Raw genomic sequence first — 20,894 nt, 5'->3', positions numbered from 1 at the left:
GAAGGCAAAGGCCCCATAAATGCAAAGGAAGAGGTCTCTAGACTTTCAGGGTAGTAAACACAGCCCTGATACCTACGATGGGCCTCACATATGCTAGCTGCTTAGTGAGAGCAAGCTCCAACCCATTGCCTTCCCCCGCACAGACCTGGAGAGGTGCTTCTGTCTCCCCTTTTAATTTCAATTAATACTATTATTTATTATTTTGAATTTTTTATTCCTCTTCTACCTAATTTTATCTACTTCTTTTATATTTGAGTTTTAAATCTTTTGTTATCTTCCTTGCATCATTTCAATCTTAACACATTGTCTTTTCTCCTTTTTAAAATCACAATATAATTACCTCATTGCTCAGACAAATAGAGATATTTAATTCTTGAAAGAGGTATAAAAACATATTTTTTAAAAAACATAGAGCTAAGTTTTTTGTTTGTTTGTTTGTTTGTTTGTTTGTTTTACTGGGGAAACTGGCTATCCACATGTAGAAGAATTGAAGATAGAAACCTGCCCCTTCTGTACAAACAGTGAAACACAACTGTTATCTTTTATCTCTCCTTCCATTATCATGCGGTCTCCCTCCTTTCTCTGTTCAAAGGGACTAAAAATTGACTACACTGTAAAAATTACCACCCTGAATTAAAGGAAATCATTTATTCTGAGCCTACAAGCACGCATTCCAAGTTGCCCTAAATGATGCATCCCTGAGCAAAAGGGGTGAAGTGAAAGTCTGAAGGCAAAGAACAAAGGAAGCCGTAGGCCAATAATACATTCACCAACTGCGTCGGTTACAGCCGTGGGGAGGTCTCCGTGGATCAGAATTTGGCACTCTGTTTTAAACATTCAGGCCTTCTTATGCTCAAAGCAAGTGCCCAGCTCCTTTGAAATGGTACTAATAAACTTCTGAAGATGTTAGCACAAGGCCAAGTTCCCCGAAGAAGCTGTCCCCGTGTTAAATGTCCCACATACTCTTCTCCTTGGCTGAGTAAAACACTGCGGTTGTGAAGCAGTATAAGATCAACAGCCAACATCATCTCTGGCTGCCTTGATTTCGGAGTGCTTGGCATTTGAGTTTATGCTTAGCACAAAGCTAAGAAGCTGTGAGACAGCAACACAAAACCTACAAGAGAGATTTCCTAGCTTCTCTGGGCCTACTGTTTGTTGAATGTGCTGATTATGACTAACGCAGTTGTTGACTGTATTGGCTTTGGGCTTCCTTTGTCCTCCATTGGCAGAGCTTCATGTGACCGCTTTTGCTTAGGAATGCATCGCTTAGGGTAACTTGAATCCATGCTACTGACCTGTTATCAGTCATCATCATCATCATCATCATCGTATCGGACACCATTGCTGGCTCAGAAGAAATGATTTCCTTTAGAGCAGAGCTGTAACTTTTACAGGATAGTTAAATTTTAACCCTTGTGGGTGGGAAACTGGCGTTAGGTAACCATATAAAAGTTATCTTTTCAGCTGGACAGGAAACAGCTGAGCTGCTTCAAAAACAGTGATGGTTTGTGTTTTCTCTTTCACCCAAGGGTGCATGTGTCCTAGAAAGAACATTTTTTTTTCTAGTCATAAACCTGTCTTTTAAATAAATCTGTTTGTAGTCAATAGCTTATCTTTTTGGAGGCTTAGAGTTCGTGGTAGCATAGGAAAGACGCCCATAAGTAGCCCTTCACTGAGGAGTCATGCCTGGTTTTGCTTTTCTCTGTTTTCAGTGATTTATTTGATCTCATAGCCCTCTCTTCCCTTCGTTACTCCCATGGACTAGCTTGAGCAAGCACTTGTGGAAGAACTCTGCTCGAAAGAACCATTAGCCTGCATAGTTGAACAAGAAATGAAACTAAGGAATAAACATTTATGACGGAGTCATCCATCTAGAATGCCAGCGTCTTTATTAGAATTACAAAACTAAAAGCAGAATCCAGAACTCCTTTAAGCTCTCATTCTGAAGAACAAACCACTTTATCCACTAACAAGTCTTTTACCGTTCTATATGAGAGTTATTTGAGAGCCTGTAGACAGTACTGTTTTCCCCCTCACCAGCAGAGAGCAGCTGTCCTCGCAGATTGGTGTGGTACTCACCTTGGTAGTGGCAGGGAACAGTGCGACTTGGATGCTGTGCTTTCCTGCAGTCAGCACTTGCTGATAGCTAACGCAGTCACACTCTGATTCTATTTATACAGTAGCTCAGATTAAGCAACTTAGGTGACAGTGGCTGGTGAATGAAGCTATGCAAATAGGGCTCCCTGGGTGGACTGCAGTGTGGGTGTGTAGCTTTTTCCTCTGGGGAGCTTCCCAACAGAGCAGAGCTTGCAGAGTTGTGCTTAGGTACTATTTTTAAAATGTCATCTTTAAAAAGGTGCTCAGTGATGCCTTTTCCAGAACATAGAATATACCACGGCACAGACTGTCTCTTCTATTGAAAGTTGGTTTTTTTTTTTTTTTCCTCCCTAGGTATTTTTTTTTCTGGTTGTAAAACTGATATGTGTGCCCTTAGAGAAATGTATGTCTAGAAAGTGTCCCTGCTATCAATTTTTTTTCTCTCCTTAATGTGAAAATGGTAAAAGTGTATCTATTTTTAATTAGAAAGTAGAGTCATACTCCAGATATTTTGTGCACCACCTTTTCCGTTTTCTAGAATGAACGCTGTATCCTGAGTGTTTTCTGCTTTCAATCATACACATTTCTATTTAACCAATTCTTTCTTGCTTAACACATTGTGTGTTTCTAGGCTCTTCTGTTTTCCTAACATTAGTTTTCTAGCTGAAGGGGTAGAGCACATGCATGTGATTCTTAGAAAACTTTGAAAGTTCATTGGCAACAGATTTTATAACAGTGAAATTTCTCTCTGGATCAAGAGATGATGCCTTTGTGATTTAATCGGTATTTTCATGTGACTTCCAAAGAGCTTGTGTTGGTCTATGGTTGTCAATAATCTCCATGAGTTTCCTTTTCCCTGGTCCTGAAGCTGCAATGGTTGTTGTCACCTTTGATACATTTGCCTTTCTGAAGAAGAGAAATATTTTCTATACACTGCTCCAAACATCGCATTCCCATTTTAGGTCAGGGACTATGCATTTCATTAGAACAAACCCATGGGACACCATGCGGAGACTTCCTTTTCCCTTTGTTGTGTTATCTACATCTGGTCAACTATTAAGTCCTTTAGTAAAACACCTCTTAGATGTCAGGCACCTAAGCACCTTTGCTTATCAAAGCTATTGATGTATTGTCACAATGTTAGTTTGGCTGATGACTTTTCTTTCCTTAGTAAGACTCTTTGAAAACTTTTTGAACCAGATTGATATCCTATAATCAATATTGTTAAAATGCAAGGTTCTTAAGAAAAGTTTTAATTAAACATACATACTCAACTTGGGAAATTTAGATACTATTGAGAAAGAGGAAATTCAACCTTTGACCCTCAGGAAAGCAATTAAGTTCTTTGGAAATCATTGTGAGGAAAGCCTAACTTCCCTGAGGTCCTGAGGCTATAGCACTGGTAGGCCTGGGTCTGTTTGCAGAGGCCTGCCTAATGATAGTACTGATAATAAGTCAAACAGTTTGTTGCTAGGCTAGATACTGGGGCCACAGTTGTGAACCAATCAAAGTTCTACCCTTGGAAGTTTACTCTGCATTGGGTGGTTGCCCTTGAGTAATATTCATGCAAATACATTCTTCCCAACACTGCAAGCTAGAGTTGAGCAGTCCTGAGGAAATGTGCTCACGACTTAATATCTAAGATCCATCTGGAAGGAGAACAGAGGAGGTGGGAGGGAGAGGCAGAAATGCCGTGTGGGCAAAAGACACTCCAGGGTAAGGGTTCAATTCAGGTAGCCATATCTGCTTAAAGAACAGGGGATCATGGCTGAAACACATAGGCTACCAGGAACAGAGTAGACGGGGTTAGAGACGGTAGAGGGCAGGGAACTGGTTTGGCTAGACTCAAGAAACCACAGGAAGTAGGTCATCTCAATTTAAGACAGAAGGAGCCAAAGAAGAGTTTTAAGCAATAAGGGCATGATTTGCCCCCCCCACGCATCTTTCTGTCTTCTTTTCTTTCCCTTTCCCCCCTCCTCTTCTAGACAGAGACCCATGTATCCCAGACTGATCTCAAAGTTACTGTGTAGAGGACTTGTGTGTGTGTGGAGAGAACTTTTTAAAAATTGTATTTATTTATATTCATGTGCCATGGCACATGGATGAAAGTCAGAGGACAACTTACAGGAGCCACTATTCCATTTTCACTATGTGGGTACCAGTCAATGAACTCAGGCCATTAGGCTTAGCATCAAGCGCCTTGACCTACTATACCATCTTAGTGACCCAGTCTTGGACTTCTGATAGCTCACCAGTGGTGGAAGTAGGCTGGCACCACATGCAGTTCATGGATGTTGGGGACTGGACACAGGACTCTGCCAACTGAGCTGTGTGTCCTGGCTGCTCCTTTTTTATAAGAACTATGGATGCCACCCAAGAAACATCTTAAGTTCAAACAGAAGGATGAGCAGGGAATCTACAACAGGTCAGATTCCTTAAAAAATATTTATTGTAAAAACATTTATGTGTACTGTATGTGCCTGTGTGATTATATGTACAGTGTGTGTGTGTGTGTGTGTGTGTGTGTGTGTGTGTGTGTGTGCCCACATTGCCTAGAGGAGGTGACAGAGTCCCTGGAACTGGATTTACAGGTGTTTGTGATCTGCCAGATGTGAGTTCTGGGAGCCAAACTCAGGTACTTTGCGAGAAGAGTATGCATTCTTGGGTCAGACGCTTGAGTGAGGACAGTGATGGTGACAACTTCCTCAGTGCCTTGACCATCACACAAGAGCCAGAGGCTTTCCTTCTAGTTGTTTGGACGTGATTATCTCCCTTTTAGAGGTGAGTAAATCATGGCTCAGAGGGATAGCCTGCCAAAAGCAACACTGCTTAAATAGTAAGTGAAGCCAGATCTGATACCACGCTCTTTCCCTTAAGGCATAGGGAACATTGATAGAACAGGGCGATGTTAAATTCCAGGGCCTCAAATTCTCGTTCACCATTTTATCAACCTTTGTGATCTAACATGGGGGAAGATTCATGCGTCCATGATGGGATCTCAATCACCTATTGCTAGTTCATAGAAAAGGACAGTGTTCACCAAATGCTCTGCCCTTGTTTTATTTCTTTAGCTGTGATAAAATGTTCCAACAAAAAAGCAACTTGAGGAAATGAATGTAGGTTGTGTCAAGTTAAAACCATCACATGGTCCTAGCTGATAGAAAGGAGAGGAAGCTGGGATCATGGCTAAGTTTTCTAGCACGGTATGACGCCATCACAGGACAGTTAATGATGAAGAGCAGCTCTCTTACCCCAACCCCCTGGCTTCTTGGGTAGAGTGGTTTCACTTCTTTTCTTGTGAAGTCAGAATAAAGGATGCACAGGAAGGGGAGGCTGCAGTGAGAGCGACCCCCTCACTCACACCGGTGCTTTCTCTTTCCTTCGTCCCACTGCTCTGAAATTTCCCTCTCCCGGGAAAGGAAATGTCCCATAGAGAAACCTGACAAATCAGTCAGTCAGGACAGCTCACTGGAGAGAGGAGGACGGGGTTTGTGTTATTGCTGGAGAGATTTCTTATAAGCTTTGAAAGTGATGGGCACTTAGTATTTCTTTAAATATATTTATGTACACACACACACACACACACACACACACACACACACACACACACACACCTGTGTGTAGGTACCCAAAGAGGCCAGAAGAGGACATCAGGTCTCCTGGAACTGGAGTTACAGGCAGTTGTGAACTGCCCTACGGAGATCCTGGAAACTGAACTTGGGTCTTCTAGAGGAGCAACATGTGCTTTTAACCATGGAGCCTTCTCTGCGGCCCCAGCCCTTGCTGTCTGATCTCTGCTATGCTGCTTTTCTGTTGCTTCTCTGCATATAGTGTTGGCCACTCACTTTCCTACATGTCAGGTCGTGCCCCATCAGCCTGTGTCCCCTCCCTCCACACCCTCTACCCTTCAGATCATAGGGCAACACTCGTCATTCCTCGGTGCCTACCTGCTTTCACACCTGCACACCTTTGCTCACCTGTTCTTGCTTTTAAATTAATTTATTAATTCATTCATATCACATCTCAATTGTTATCCCATCCCTTCTCTCCTCCCATTCCTCCCTCCCTCCCACTTTCACCCTATTCCCCTCTCCTATGACTGTGGATGAGGGGGACCTCCTCCCCCTGTATATGATCATAGGGTATAAAGTCTCTTCTTGGTAGCCTGCTATCCTTCCCCTGAGAGCTACCAGGCCTCCCCATCAAGGGGACGTCCTCACCTGTTCTTGCCAGCCATGCCCGGCAGCATTTCACTTTGACCCTTGGAGCATAATTCAATTGTTCATCTTCCTAATGCTCACAACTATGGCAACACGATTACTTACCACTTCCAATTCTGTGTCTCTGTCCCTTTTGTTGAACTGCTAACTCTCGGGGGAGTAAGGGCTGTGTTGGCATCATCTTCATTTTCCAGGGGACTATCCACAGCAGGTACTTAGTACATATTATGTAGTTTGGAACAGTGCTTGCAGAATCTCCACGTAAGGCAGTCATCACCCACTGAAGATAGGTGGGGCCACCAAAACCCCAGAGGTCTACAGAGCAGGGCAGGTGGGACTCCCGGTTGAGCTGTGCCAAATTAGCACCACTCCATATTTTTGACCTACGTGGTGATGATTTTATACATCTTAGCCTAATGGAACCCAGACTTCTTGCTCTTGGGTGACGATTCTTTTTGAAAGTATTTAGTAGTTGACTTTCTGGCTGGCCCATGCACTTCGATCTTAGATCGATGATGCAAATCATTCAGTTCAAGGAGTTCCTTTATTACCCAGCTTTCTTTTGAGCCCCACCCTGTACTTTATGGATTTGGATGTTCCCAATGCTCTGTGCATTAAGTCTGTAGTGAGTTTGAAAAAGGTGGACTCTCTCCCCGTTCCTGAGAGTTTAGGCTTGGGAATCCCCACCACCTCAGCCTCTTCTACCATCACCACCACCACCACCGCCACCACAGCCTCTCCACCTTTGGGCACTTTCTGTGTTTCTGTCAGATTTCCCATCGTTCAAGTCAGGTGACTGCGTTTCACACTGTGTACATTGCTTTCTGTCTGCTAGAGTTCCCGTTCGTATCTGCCCCCTGCTCAGCCCAAAGATGTCATCTGATCCTCTTCCCTCCATTATTAGCTCCTGTATACAGGAGGAGGCTGGCGAGTTCACAGTGGAGTTTGCTTTGTTTTGTTTTTAACGTATTCAGAAAGCTGTCAGTGCTAGAGGAAAGTGTGTATAGTGACCTGAAGGGTGTGCTTAACACATAGACCTTTGCCTTTAGTTTAACTCTAAAGAGCAAAACTGGTTTTTCTTCTACATTTAGAATAGGTTTTAAGTAAAACTTAACAAGTAAGCACATAAATGACTTTTATAAATTTTATAAATATAATAAAATGTATAAATATAAATCATTTTAAATATGAAATAGCCAATAGCAATACAGCTTTTGTTTGTCTGTTTCATTTTCTCTCTTTTTAATGCTCAACCAGAAACACATTTTTTTTCGAGACCAGGTTTCTCTGTGTACCCTTGGCTGTCCTGGACTCACTTTGTAGACCAGGCTGGCCTTGAACTCACAGCAATCCACCTGCCTCTGTCTACATATATAATATATAATTAACACTTGAGTAAGTATTGTTTTCCAAGTACTGAACTTCACATAGGTAACTTGGTCATCATAGAAGTTTCACCAGGTTGGTACGATGTTCTGTCTTACACAGATGAAGAAAATGAGGCACAGATGTGGAAGTAATTTGCCCAAGGTACAATGGGTAAAAGCCAAAGCAAACACTTTAAGGAAACGGGCGAAGCAACCCATTTGCTGCATTCCGTGTCTCCCTTACCACCCTCACATCCCAGCACACTTCCTTTTCCATTCTGAGCTTACACTTTTTCTAGGTAGCAGAGGGTTTTGCTGCTAAGTAAACAAAACTAGAAGTTTGCAAGTATGGCATTAGATCAGTGTCATCTGGACTATTTGACCCTGTGAGTGAGGGCCATGCTCAAGACGCAGGGCATCTTGGGGTGTGGCCTCCGGAGAGAGCAGATTTACTAGTGTCCTAACGAGAGACCTGTGTCCTGCAGTTAGAAGAGGAAACTCTCAAAGCATTACAAGGCAGAAAATCCTTTTCTCAAAATAAGTCACATTTTTGTAGAGTCCTAGTGGATAAACTAAAGGTAAAAACATTGATTTATTAATAAACGTGTGGTTCTAAGTTTAAAGTCATCTTTGGTCGTTATGAATTCAATTAGGTAAAAATTGTTTCCAGCATACTGGTGGGTTAGTTGCCGTGGAAACCTTCCTGACAAGAACGCTGAAACTAAAGCGTTAAAAGGAATAGTCAGGCCTGGAGAGATGGCGCGTGCTGCTTTTGGGGAGGACGTGGGTCAGCAGGCACACAGCTTTCGGCAAGTCCAGTTTCTGGGGACTTGACACTGTTCAGGCCTCCAGCGGCACCAGGAGTGTTTGTGGTGCATATGGACATGCAAGTAAGGCTTTCATACACAGAAAATAAAATAAATATGTAAAAGAAAGAAAAAAAATCAAAGGCTGCATGTGGCAGGTGCACATCAGTAGTCTCAGTACCCTGGGAGATGGGGGCAGACGATCTCAAGTTTGCAGCCAGTTTGGGCTGGAGTGTCCAGAACAATGGCAAAGGACCATCTTTTTAGGCCCCAGAGAAAAGATAGACAGTTACAGGAAGTGCCAAGATTGAGGAGTGTTGGAGATTGGTCTTACATACTTTGATGCTGATTACTGCTTGCTATCTCTGGACCCCAAGGTTGCTATGTAACTTTGCCTAAGGAACTTTCTGTTTGACCAATAAAGGGCCATCAAACCTGGGCAGGGCAAATAGGATAGTCACGTTGAGGTTCTCGGTTTTGGGAAACAGAGGGAATCTTGGGAAAGAGAGTCCAGAGGAGAAGAGCAGGAAGGAGGAAGGAGGTGTGGTGGGTTAGGTGCAGGAAGAAACACGTGCCCAGTGTGGGTGAAGATTTGGCCCAGATAATAATAATTAGCAAGTGCTTAGAATTATGGAAAGAGGGAGCTCTGTAGAAATTATTAGAAACGGATGGCATTGGATTGGGGCAGCATATGGGATACCTGCCCCAATATGGGATGTAGTTTAGGGGATTAATATCTGCCTTACCCCGGATTAACTAAGGCTACTTCAAAATATAACAGGTGTCTAGATGTCTGTGTCTTGATTGATTTCTAGAGGGTTAGAAAATAACCACAATAATAATAATAATAGGCCTAATAATAAACATTATTAGGCCATACTGATAAATAACTGTAACAGAGGAGTAAGGGCCAGGACATGCCTAAGATGGAGATTCTAACAGAAAATTGGCAGCTAGAACCGGAGCCCTTGAGGGCTGCATTCAGAGCAGAGGAGAGACTGAGTAGAAAAACCCAGCACACAAGGGAAACAGCTAGGAAACCTGTCTCAGCCACATTCCTTTGAGAATTGTTTGTCTTCTGCCAATCAGACCCCTCGTGAGTGTGTATGCTCACGCTACAGTGCCTCGGTGCTTCCAAAATCCTGATCTTGAGAGTTCAACGTAAAGTAGTTTTAGCACAGCAGTGTCCTAAAACAAATGGGAACAGCAAACACAGATCTTAAAGATGTTAGCTAACTGAAAGCCACCAGCTATTCCACAGGAGAAGTTACAGGGAAAATGAACAGTTTATTGCCCAACTTTACAAAGCAAATAAGAGTTCTGAGAATCGTGGTAAGAACACAGAGAAGAGAAGCAGAGACAAACCACAAAGACTTTACTCACTGGAGCAATCCGAAAAGACATGTAAAAGAACTGATTTTTCATCTGTCCGTCAAGTTTTCTAAAAGACACAGAAACCATGAATTTGCAATCTTGAAATGAAAACGTAGCATAAAGGCTAACACTGAAAGGATCAACCAAGCAACACACTTGATGCGGGTGAAGCAAGCCCATGACCTAGGAAGCGTGTGAAAGCGTTCATTCAGATAGAAACAAGAGACACAAACAGATGGGAAATGTTAAAGAGAAGGCGGGAAATGTGCAAGGATAGTGGGGGTGTCTAGTGTGTATCTAAAGGAGCAATATTGAATATAGATAGAGGGGCTAAGAACTTTTCAGAACTTTAAAATAATATTTTTTTTTTTGGAGACAGGGTTTCTTTTCTTGTAGTCCTGGCTGTCCTGGACTCACTTTGTAGACCAGCCTTTCCTTGAACTCACAGCAATCCAGATGCCTCTGCCTGCAGGAGTGCTGTGATTACAGGAGTGTGCCACCACACCTGGATATCAGAACTTTTTAAATATATCAACTCTGAGATCCAAAGACAACAAAGGATCTTGAGCAGGAGAGAAGTGAGGATGAAGGAAGGACTCCACATCTTGTGCAATGGACGAACATTAAAAGGAGATTATAATGCCGGTCTCCGAAGATAGAGAGAAAAGATTTGGATGAACATTTTAGAGTAGTCTTCTGGGGGACAGATTATGTCTTACGTTAGCCCCAGAACCTTAAAGTGAACATCACATAGTCACAGAAGTACTTCTGTCATCTATGAAACACTCTTGAGACTATGGGATGGCCCCCGATGCCTTATTTTACCGGTGAGGCATGTGACACGGTGAGCTGGAGTCAGCTAGACTCAGGGCCAGGACTCAGGCCTTTCAACTCACAGGGCAGTAGCTATGATTGTCGTGTTCCCATCCTCTTGGTATTTCAACAGTGAAGAAAAAAACAAAATGTGAGAAAAATCACTTAGTCTGTCATGGAGGCTTTTGTTTGTTTGTTTGTTTTGTTGAGACCTGTTTTAGCCTTTAGCATAACTGCAGCCATTTTGTCTTTAATCTCCATCTTGATCATAAGGTGAAATTAAGTTCGAGTTCTCAGGCTCTGCGTCCCAATGATTATAACATGCTGACACTTTGTAAGGCCAGAATAACCTCTTACCATGTTATGGCTCTATGGTTTCATTATTCAAACTTTGTATACTTGTTGTTGATATTCTGTAAAGTCCTCATCTACAGGACCAATCAAATCAAAGGTCAGTTAGAAATGCTTTGTCTAGCTAGGAAAAAAAAAAAAGATGTAATGCTGCCTTCCCTAGCTTCCTACACCTGGTTACCTGGTTGTTACTTGGTTGTGGTTTTTCTTTTTTAAAAAATATATTTTATTAACTTATTCATATTACATCTCAATTGTTATCCTATTCCTTGTATCCTTCTATCCCTCCGTCCCTCCCTCCCTCCCATTTTCCCCTTACTCCTCTCTCCTATGACTGTGACTAAGGGGAACCTCCTCCCCCTGTATATGCTCATAGGGTATCAAATATCTTCTTGGTAGCCTGCTATCCTTCCTCTGAGTGCCACCAGGCCTCCCCATCCAAGGGACGTGGTCAAACATGAGTTTTTATTATTTAAAAAAAAAAAAAGCCTGCCTTAGAAGCAGACCAGCTTTTTTACAGTTCAGCTGCCAAATCTGGGCTGCGTCCCTGATCTCGATCAGTCTTGGGGTGTGCATTCAACAAACCACCCTTATCTGATGAGACCAGTGTCTGAGTAATTTGTGTGGCTGTTCTTGGACTGTAGCTGTGTGTTTTTTGGTGCAACTCTTGTTTTGTGCATGGGTTTAATGGCTGACTGCATTGCCAGTGCCCCTTTCTCCAGGAAGACCCTCCTTCAGCTGGAAGGGAATGGAGTGAGTCCTGATTAGTTTCCGTCCCATTGGAAGAGGCAGAAAAGACAGGTGTAGTCATATGCTCATGGCTGAGTCACAGAACGCTTGGCACAACGTGGTGTAGAAGGCAGCGGAGGACAGGCAGGAGAAACCTCGGTGTTTACAAAGGCTTTGCTGAGAAATATAGCACGGCTTCTGAGTCAGTCATCTCACTAAACTGAGGTAGGAGAAATCCAACTTGCTTTACTTCAGTTCCCGTCAGAACTGATGTGGCTTGCTGTCCAGAATGTTTATGTTGTAAACCCGCAAAGGAAGACAGTTTATAAGAACAAGGAATGGTTATGTCAGAATATATCACTCTGCGTATTCATGGAAAGTATTGTATGCATGCATGACAAATTCTTTCTAGTTCTTGCCTAGTTTACCATGAGATAGCCCGCCACATTTGAGAACAACCACAACTGGCAGCAGTACAGTAAAAATAGATTGCTTAGCTAAGGACAAGAAGTTGCTCACTAGTGGAAGCCTGGAAACAGGTCCTAGATTCCAAAGCTTCAGATGTTTTCTGCAGCGTGCACAACTCCTGATCCTAACTAGAATAACTTTTTTGACAGAGCCCTGAATTCCATCAGCTTGCTTGCTGTTAATTTCTTAAGGGAAATGAGAAATCTTCCAGCTTGGGGTGCTTTGGATTTGGAGACTCTGCCTCAAAGTAAAGTTCACTGTCTCCTTAAATTGCTTCCTCCATAAAGGAGCAAGCATGTTTGAATCTGAGACATTTCTCGGATACACAAAACACTAAAATGAAATTCTCACTTTTTACGTGGTTTGCAGGGATTGAACCTGGTTGTCAGGCTTGTGTGGCAGGAACTTTCACCCGCAGTGTTATCTCACTGGCCCCAGTAGCATCCTTTTTCTTTTTTTCTTTTCTTTCTTTCTTTTTTTTTTTTTTTAATGCTGAGTGACAGAATCATTTTACTGTTCTTTTTTTCTTCCAAATTTACATTTACATTTATACTAGTTTCAATGTACAAGATGTTTCCTAACTTTAAAGCTGCAATTAAACACTTCCTTCATACACTGAGCTGTTAAACAGACCCCTATCTTCTCCAGGAGCTGACGTAACTCACAACTTAAAAGAAACAAACAAAGTAAAACCAACACTAAGGGCAGGAGACGTGCTGAGCTTACAGGTGTGAACTAACCTGCCTGGCTTTAATGCATAGATATGCATGTCAGATACTATACATAATTAAATAGAGTTGCCACATTTCTCCTCTATCAGTGCAATCTTTTTTTGGATCTTAAATGTTAAGGTCTAGAATCTTCTTTTCTCATTTCTATAAATGCATGTCTCACCCTTTCAGAAACTCCTCTTCTTAGTCCTTCATGTTTTCTAAGGTTGCCTTTAAATGAAGTCTACAGGTGCATAAGGCCTATTCTAGAAGCTTCTTGGAGCATCCTGTGCACCAAGAATGAAGTCAGGGATACTTTTACTGGCTCTAAATATAAATCTGTGGTATCTGGGAGAAACCAAACTTCTTTTTAGTGTTTTGTGTTTCTGAGAAATGCCTCAGATTCAAACGCGCTTGCTCCTTTATGGGGGGAAGCTATTTAAGGAGACAGTGAACTTTATTTTGAGGCAGAATCCCCAAATCCAAAGCACCCCAAGCTGGACGGTCTCTCACTTCCCTTAAACTATTAAGGGAAGTGGCTCAGTGGTCAAGAGTACTGGTTATTCTTGCAGAGAACCTGGGTTTGATTCCCAGCAGCCACATGGTTTGCCACACCCACCTTTGACTCTGTTCCCAAGGGATCCAAGGCAGCTCCCTTCAGGCCTCTACCCACACCAGGCACACATGGTAGTGCAGCACATCTATGTACAGTTTACCTTTGTTCATTCAAATGCTGATTTCTCTACCCCACTAACCAGTTTCAATTGCGATGTTTATTTTAAGTATCTCCTGTCTCAAGTTTGTGCAAACATGTCACCATTTGTTTTCTGTATTGCCAATAAAAGCCAGTGCTGAGCAATAACAGAGAATAGGGTGGGACATCCTGTTGAGTGAGCAGAGTGAGAAAGAGAAGAAAGGACAGGTTAGAGCCAGGAGGAGAAGACTGGGAAACATCAGGAGAAATGAACTGGGCCTAGGATAAGAGTTAAAAGCAAGTGTAATGTAGGAATTCTGAATGGGAGGAAACTGTACTAGCACGGAGGTTTAGGATGGAGTAATTATTGCGCAGCATTGTGCTATAGGCTAGTTAAATAGATCCTAGTCTCTCTATGTGATTATTTGTGTAAAAAGCTCATTAAGGAGTAATTACTGATTTTATTAGAATAAAAATTTAATATTAAATACTAATAATCATTCAACACCACCTTCGATGCCAGCACTCTAGAGGCACAGACAGGTGGATCTCTGTGAGTTTGATGCCAGCCTGGTTTTCAGAGCAAATTCTGGGACAGTCAGGGGTACACAGAGAAACCCTGTCTCAAACAAAATAAAACAAAACAAAACAAAGCAAACAAAAAAACCCCAAAAAAACCCAAAATTAAACAGAACAAAAAAAAAATTAAAAAGAACAACTTGTCATTTGTGGTGATTTGACTTTTGAAATAAATTAACTAAAATGACTTAGCTAAAACAATAATAAAGCCGTAGCTCCACAGTGACATTCAGAAGAGAGAGTAACTATAAAATATTTTCCGATGAAAATATTATTTCATATCACTTTTATCCCAAGGTTAATTTAAATATGTCTGTATAATACAGGAAAGCTTTCCCTTGTAGGAAGGCTGTAGTCACTCCCAATATAGCTTTTATGGGGCTTTCTCTTGTGTTTGTGATGTCCTAATTGGAGGGCCACAGAAATGCATTGTAGAGCAGGCTGTTAAAAGCTCAGTAAAGTTCCACGTTTCATAATGCATTCACTGCCATACCTTCCCAAGCCAGCTGGCAAAGTCAACGGCCAAAGCAAGAGTCCCTCCCAATGCTGCCGTTCAGCTGCCAGGCTGCATAGACTTGTGTAAGGCTGCTTCTTGCTTCTACTTGTCCCATTTCTTGGGCATCTTCAGCTGCCTCCACCTCTCTCCACACCCCCAGCTTTCTGTTTTCTCTTCTTTTCTTTTTCTTTTTTCTTTCTTTCTTTCTTTCTTTCTTTCTTTCTTTCTTTTTTTTTTTTTGGCATAGGATTCTTAGTGGGCTCAGTCTTGGTTACTAGAAGTTGGGCTGAAGTAAAAACATTAAGTTAAAAAGACCGTCGAACACTGATCTTCTCAGAGGTAAGACTAGCGAACAGCATTGGGCACTGAGTAACATTAGCTGATGATGAGACAAGTTAAGGGTACAGGGGCTTTCCACACACAGATAATGAGAGATCCCAGTCATGGAGCTAGCTGAACCAAGCATCAGTCCACACCTTGGAATATGTATCGTTCCACAACCTAACGTTTACGCATCACACATTAACAGGAATACTACTCAGAGGTCTGAAGATGCACCAGCACTGTGTGATGTGACGAACTTCACATGCCACTGCGGCTGCCGGCTGGATCCCTGCCTCCATCACTTTCAATGAGACCCACAGCAGGCTTAGTCATTCTGACCTAGTAGCCGGGTTTGACATGATAGCTCCTGAAGGGAGAAGACTGTTAGGTACGCCGCCTCTCAGAGTCACAGCAAGAAGACATCCTCCTGTTGTATCAGGATAATAATGGCTCCAATTTAAGCTTCCTGTGTCTGAGCCTGTCTCATGGGTCTGACACTGAGGAGATGAGGAGATGCCTTCCACTTGATACAATGAAGGAGATAACAGTCACATGTCCAGATCACAAGCCTGATGGTGTGGCAGTCTTAAAACAGTTAAATTGTTTCTCTTCTTTGCAGTTAAGAGGGCCCAGTTTACCTTGCACAGATCAGGGAGCCTGTAGGGGTCCGACCTATGTCTTCTGGGTATATGTTATGGACCAGTAGCTTGGTGCTGTTGTGGGAATCCTAACAGTAGGAGCATGGGCTGTCCCTGACTATTTTGCCTACTTGTGGGACCCTTTTCCCCCTACTGGATTGCCTTGTCCAGCCTTGATGTGATGGTATGTGCCTGGTCTTATTATAGGCTTTAGTGCAGTGTTTGGTTGATGTCCCTGGGAGGCCTGGTCTTCTGTGAGGGAGGAGGTAGGTCTGGGGGTGAGTGGAGGATTGGGGGGGTCCTGTGGGTAAGGGATGGAGGGAAAACTGTTGAGATGTAGTATATGAGAGAAGAATAAAACAAAAAGAGCACACAGTTTATTATATTAAATGTCTACTACACAATGTATGAGTTATGAGTATATTTACAAAACACACTCTTAGGTCAGTGAAGAAAAATATGCCTTCTTTAATAAAAATGATCTACATATCCATTCAGATAACATGGAATTTTTGTTAAGGAAGTCAAGCCAGGAAGCTGAGCATTGCCAGTAAGTCAGAATCAGTGTTGGTACCAGTTTCTGTGACCGAAACTTTCAAAAAAATATTTGAAAGAATTAGTCTTCCTGAAATCTTAGCGCTACATATTGGCCCTTCAATTTGCCAATATGAAGAAGATATACAGAGATTGGATGAAGTGTGGTTTTGCATTTGTTTTGAGACAAGCAGGCTCTCATGGAGCCCTGGCTGGCCTGAAGCTTGTTTTGTAGCCGTGGGGAAGAGCTCACAGAGATCTGCCTGCCTCTGTCTTCCCAGGGCTTCGATGACAAGTGTGCACCGCCATGCTTGGCTACAAAGTAGTTTTGAACGTGACTGTTGTGAACACGGGCAGGTCATATAGAATATATGCACAGAAGATAACAGAACATACAACTACAGGGACGGACTGGTGTGAACATGGGCAGGTCATATACAGTGTATGCATAGATGAAAACAGAACACACAACTACAGGGAGTAGAGATCTTGAACTAACACATGCAGATTTGAGGAACTTCCTGTTTGGTTGTGATAAACTTCAAGAGAGAGCAAGTGGTGAAAAGCTTACCATCCTTTATTGGGGGAAAAAAAAAAGTCATGAGTGGTGACTCATGCCTGTAATACTTGAGAGGCAGAGGCTGAAGGATTGTCATGAGTTCAAGGCCAGCCTGAGGATTCCAAAGCTAGCCTGGGATATAGCATGAGACCTTCCTTGTCTTAAAACCCCCAAACTTTCTTAAAAAAGGGAAGGGGTGGGGGAGGGGAGCTGTCAAGAGAACTCAGGTGGTTAAAAGCACTTTCTATCAAGTCCAAGGACCTGAGTTCAATCCCAAGAACCCACAAGAAGGTGGAAGGAGAAAAAAGACTCTACAGAGTTATCCTGTGGCCTACACAGACACACACAGACACACACACACACACACACACGAACAAAAGAAACTATAAGTTACATAAATATCATTTTTAAAATATTGGTCATTAACAAGACAGCAAGCTAAAAGAGACTGAGCTGGATAGCCATACACAGCTATGCAGCTCTGTAAAACTCCTCCGTGAAATGCCGAGTCTCTATTAGGACTCCACGGGAATTAATGAGCTAAACATTCCTCCGATGGCATTTTTTTAGTGCATTCTCAGATGCCCTCAAACTGCTAAGGAATTTTTAAAAAATCTTTTGATTTAAGAGATGTTCAAAGGGAAATTGAATTAGATATAAACTGTAAAGCTCCTAGCCAAGTTTGTGTGGTGTGCTTGTCATAGCAACAGGAATAGGAAAGGAAACAGATGAGGTAGGGGCAGCTGGGCACCTTCCCCTCAGGTGGCAGTGAACTCAGCCCTGCCTGGATAGGTGGGAGACTTTATTGTTCACAGTAGTATTTTACATGTGAAAATTATGGGAATTTTGAATTAAAAGTCTTCCTTCCCAGAGAGGCTTCAAGACACTAATGGAGTTGGTTTCAAGTTTTGCTTACTTCTTTGTCTTTTTTGTTGTTGTTTTCTCAGTGAAACAGCCTTGGATTTTAATCTCCGGACTGAAATTTACCAACTTTGCCATCTGGGGTAGGTACCATCTTTCCAAATCTCACTTTCTTGGTGTCACAAACATTTGTGTCACAAAGGTTTTGCAAGAGCAGGCTAATGCAAGGTGAGCGTCTCATGTTCAGTAGATGGTCAGAGATGACCCTGACCGTACTCTGTGTTGGCCACTTCCAGCCTGTGGGACAGTCACAGGACTGCTCTTGAGTATGGTCTTAGTGGTCATTGATATTGGTTTTGTTTCACATTTCACAGCAGAAGGGGGCAAAGCCAGGCTTGCGCATGTTGAGTATGGTCCAGATTCACGCAGCTAATAAATGATAGCTGGATAGTGGCCTTGAAGCTGCCAAGAGAAACTGTGGCAGCTTTTCCCCCCATTGCACTACATTATGTTTCCCCTAAACAAAACCAAACCAAACCAAAACAACACCCCTCAGGGGTATAACCAATCAGTGGCAAAAGCAGTGTGTGCCAGGAGTCTGCAGCAAGGAGAAAGTGCCCCAAACTTCCCACACTCTTTGGTCTCCTCTCACCCTGAGATCTGCCTGCCCTGTAAGAGCTGTTCCCTTAGAAGTACCTGTTGTAAGCTGGACAGATAATTCAGTTGTGGGTGTTTGATATCTAGTATGTCCAAAGCCTTACATTTGAGTCACAGCACCACAGAACAAACAGAAAGTTCCTTCCGCAGCCAGACGTCGGCTCCAGAGAGAATTGGTAAGGGATGGTTGAGACAAAGGGCTCCACCGTAATCCTCAAGTCTTTGAACCAGCTGTCCTTTGTATTGTTCCATTGTTCTACAGAATTATGGTTCCTTTCTACTGTTTGGGGAGTTCATACTTGATCTTATAGAATCTAACTGTCCCTCCTGCAGCCTGATGCATAACAGGGAAATTCTGTTCCCCAACCTTGGACTCAATAATGTTTGCAAAAGTGCCAACTATTGCATAAAAGGTGCATTGATTTTGGCAAGGTCACACTCATGTTGTAAAAGCGAAGCAAAAACTGTATTATCAGACTTCCCCAGTACAAATATTCCCGGTGACACCATTATCTCCTTGAAGCATTGCCTCTTTGTAGCATTTTCTTTCAATGATTTCATTTCTGGATGGAGCATAGCTTGACAATTGATACTCCCTTTCCCAGAGCTCTTTTCCTGTAACCCCTGGCAGACCCTGGGAGGAGCAGTCCTCACTGGTTCCCCTTCTAAGAAAACCTACTTCCAACCTCATCTCAACCAGTACACAAAAGTTAAAGTTCACTGTGGAAAATTTTTCTCTGTAAACGTGAAGTATATCCTATAAGTTAATACTGATCCAAAGAAATAGCAATCCGATTGCCGAGGAAACCAGAAGTTTCTACTCACGATTACGTGGGAGATCCCAGAACCTCCCTCTCAGAGAAGAATGGAGAAAATGTGAAATTTGAGCCAGAACAATAGTGCAAGCTGCATGGCATGTTTAACTGTTTAAGGAAACTCTCTCACTGTGTGACAAGGTTCAGGGCCCCTAACTGGGAACATCAAGTATTTGAAAAACAAACATGAAAAAGTGGTTGTCCAGGATGTTAGGGCCAGTGCTGGACCACAATGACAGGCAAGGGTGATTTGAAGAAGCAGACACAGGTGGAAAGCCAGTGCAGCCACATGCAGTCTCTGGCTCCTGTGTGACCACAGTATAGGGGCAGGTCATGCTGTGCTCTTTATTAAAACAATCTGAACCCCATACATGCCTTTAGAGCAGTGGCTGTCACTCAGTGGGTCGAGACCCCTTTGGGGGACGCATATCAGATACCCTGCATATTAGATATTTATATTACAATTCATAACTAGCAAAATTACAGTTATGAAGTAGCAACAAAATAATTTTATAGCTAGGGGTCACCAAAACATGAGGATCCGGTATTAATGGGTCACAGCATCAGGAAGGTTGAGAAGCACTGATATACAGAGAGGTGAAGGAGAGATGATTGTAAGGAGGCAAAAAGGCCAGGAGCATAAAGGGGACGCAGCCCTGAGAAGAAAGTCTCTTCAGTGACGAGTGTCACAGACAAAGTGAGAATAGAGGATTTAAATAGTCAGCTCCGTATTCCCCCCCCCACACACACACACAATGCTCTATTCACATCTTTCCTGTCATCTTCCTGTGACCGAGAGCCATTTGCACACACTTACTAAGTATAAAGTAGAAGTCCAATTATCATCTTGCTTTGTAAAGTTTCATGGTTGTGGGGTACTTAAAGGCTAGCACTGTCTAATCGGAATTTATTAATAATTTTAAAAAATCACCCCAAAAGGAAGCAAGTGCCATTATGAGTTAGTAGCAACATTTTCCATCTACTTTATGTCTATTATCAATGATAATAAGTCAGCCTGGTCATTTATTCCTCAGAAATAAGGAGGGAGGTGGCCGGCCATACTCCCTAAGACTTTTCCATGTGAAATCTGACGAAACATTTCCCAGGGTTTGGTCTCAGTCTTACCTTGGGGATCTTGTCCTGATTTCTTCCTTCAACAGCTGCAGTTTCTCCTCTGTGCAGTTTCTCCTCTGAGCCTCTCACTCAGGCTCTTTTTATTACCCAGAATCTGGCAAAGAACCAAACGGTCTTAGAAGGGCGCCATGGGAGGCAGGCTCAGGGCCAATTTACTCACTTCTTTTTGAAACAATCTTGTCTACATTACTGTCATCTGTCACTAGATAAGATTCGCTGATCTCTTCCTTCCCTTCTGCCTTTTCTTTCTGTGTTGATTTTCTGTGTGTGTGTGTGTGTGTATTCTTTGGGGGGGGGGCGTTGGTGAGGGAGGAGGTCTTGCTATGTAGCCCAGGCTGGCCTCTAATTTGTGATCTTCCTGCCTCAATTTCCAGGGCCGGAACTACAAGGCCCCCGCACCTGCTCTTCTCCTTTGCCTTGATTACACATGTTAACTATCAGTGATGGGTGTTGTGTTTCTCGCCCCCCCTTCTTCAGATGCATGCCAGAATTACCTCAGATCCAGCTCTCCCCCCATCTCCATGTTCCTGTTCTTTCCCTGCCCTCATCCTTCAAATTTTGGCTCGTGAACTCCAAACTTGTAAGTTGAACTCCAAAGTTTCACTTCCAGCTGTTCTTACTGACAATCTTCTGGCTTTTCTATTCCACTTTTGCCACTGGCTTATTTT

At 42.7% G+C, this 20,894-nt stretch overlaps 1 protein-coding gene across 1 annotated transcript in view; it reads right to left on the bottom strand.

Moving 5' to 3' along the window:
* The window catches only part of Il33 (interleukin 33), a 31,392-nt gene extending 11,118 nt beyond the window's left edge, over nucleotides 1-20,274 (bottom strand). The window contains exon 1 of the mRNA XM_051146325.1: nucleotides 20,218-20,274. The gene's annotated coding sequence lies outside the window, so the exon portion shown is untranslated. The remainder of the gene's footprint in view (nucleotides 1-20,217) is intronic.
* Nucleotides 20,275-20,894: the final 620 nt, after the last annotated feature.

Source organism: Acomys russatus, chromosome 5 (genome assembly GCF_903995435.1).
Source record: "Acomys russatus chromosome 5, mAcoRus1.1, whole genome shotgun sequence".
In the NCBI taxonomy this organism is placed as follows: domain Eukaryota; kingdom Metazoa; phylum Chordata; class Mammalia; order Rodentia; family Muridae; genus Acomys; species Acomys russatus.
The sequence above is the reverse complement of the archived record's forward strand: the minus strand, read 5'-3'. Positions and strand labels throughout refer to the sequence as shown.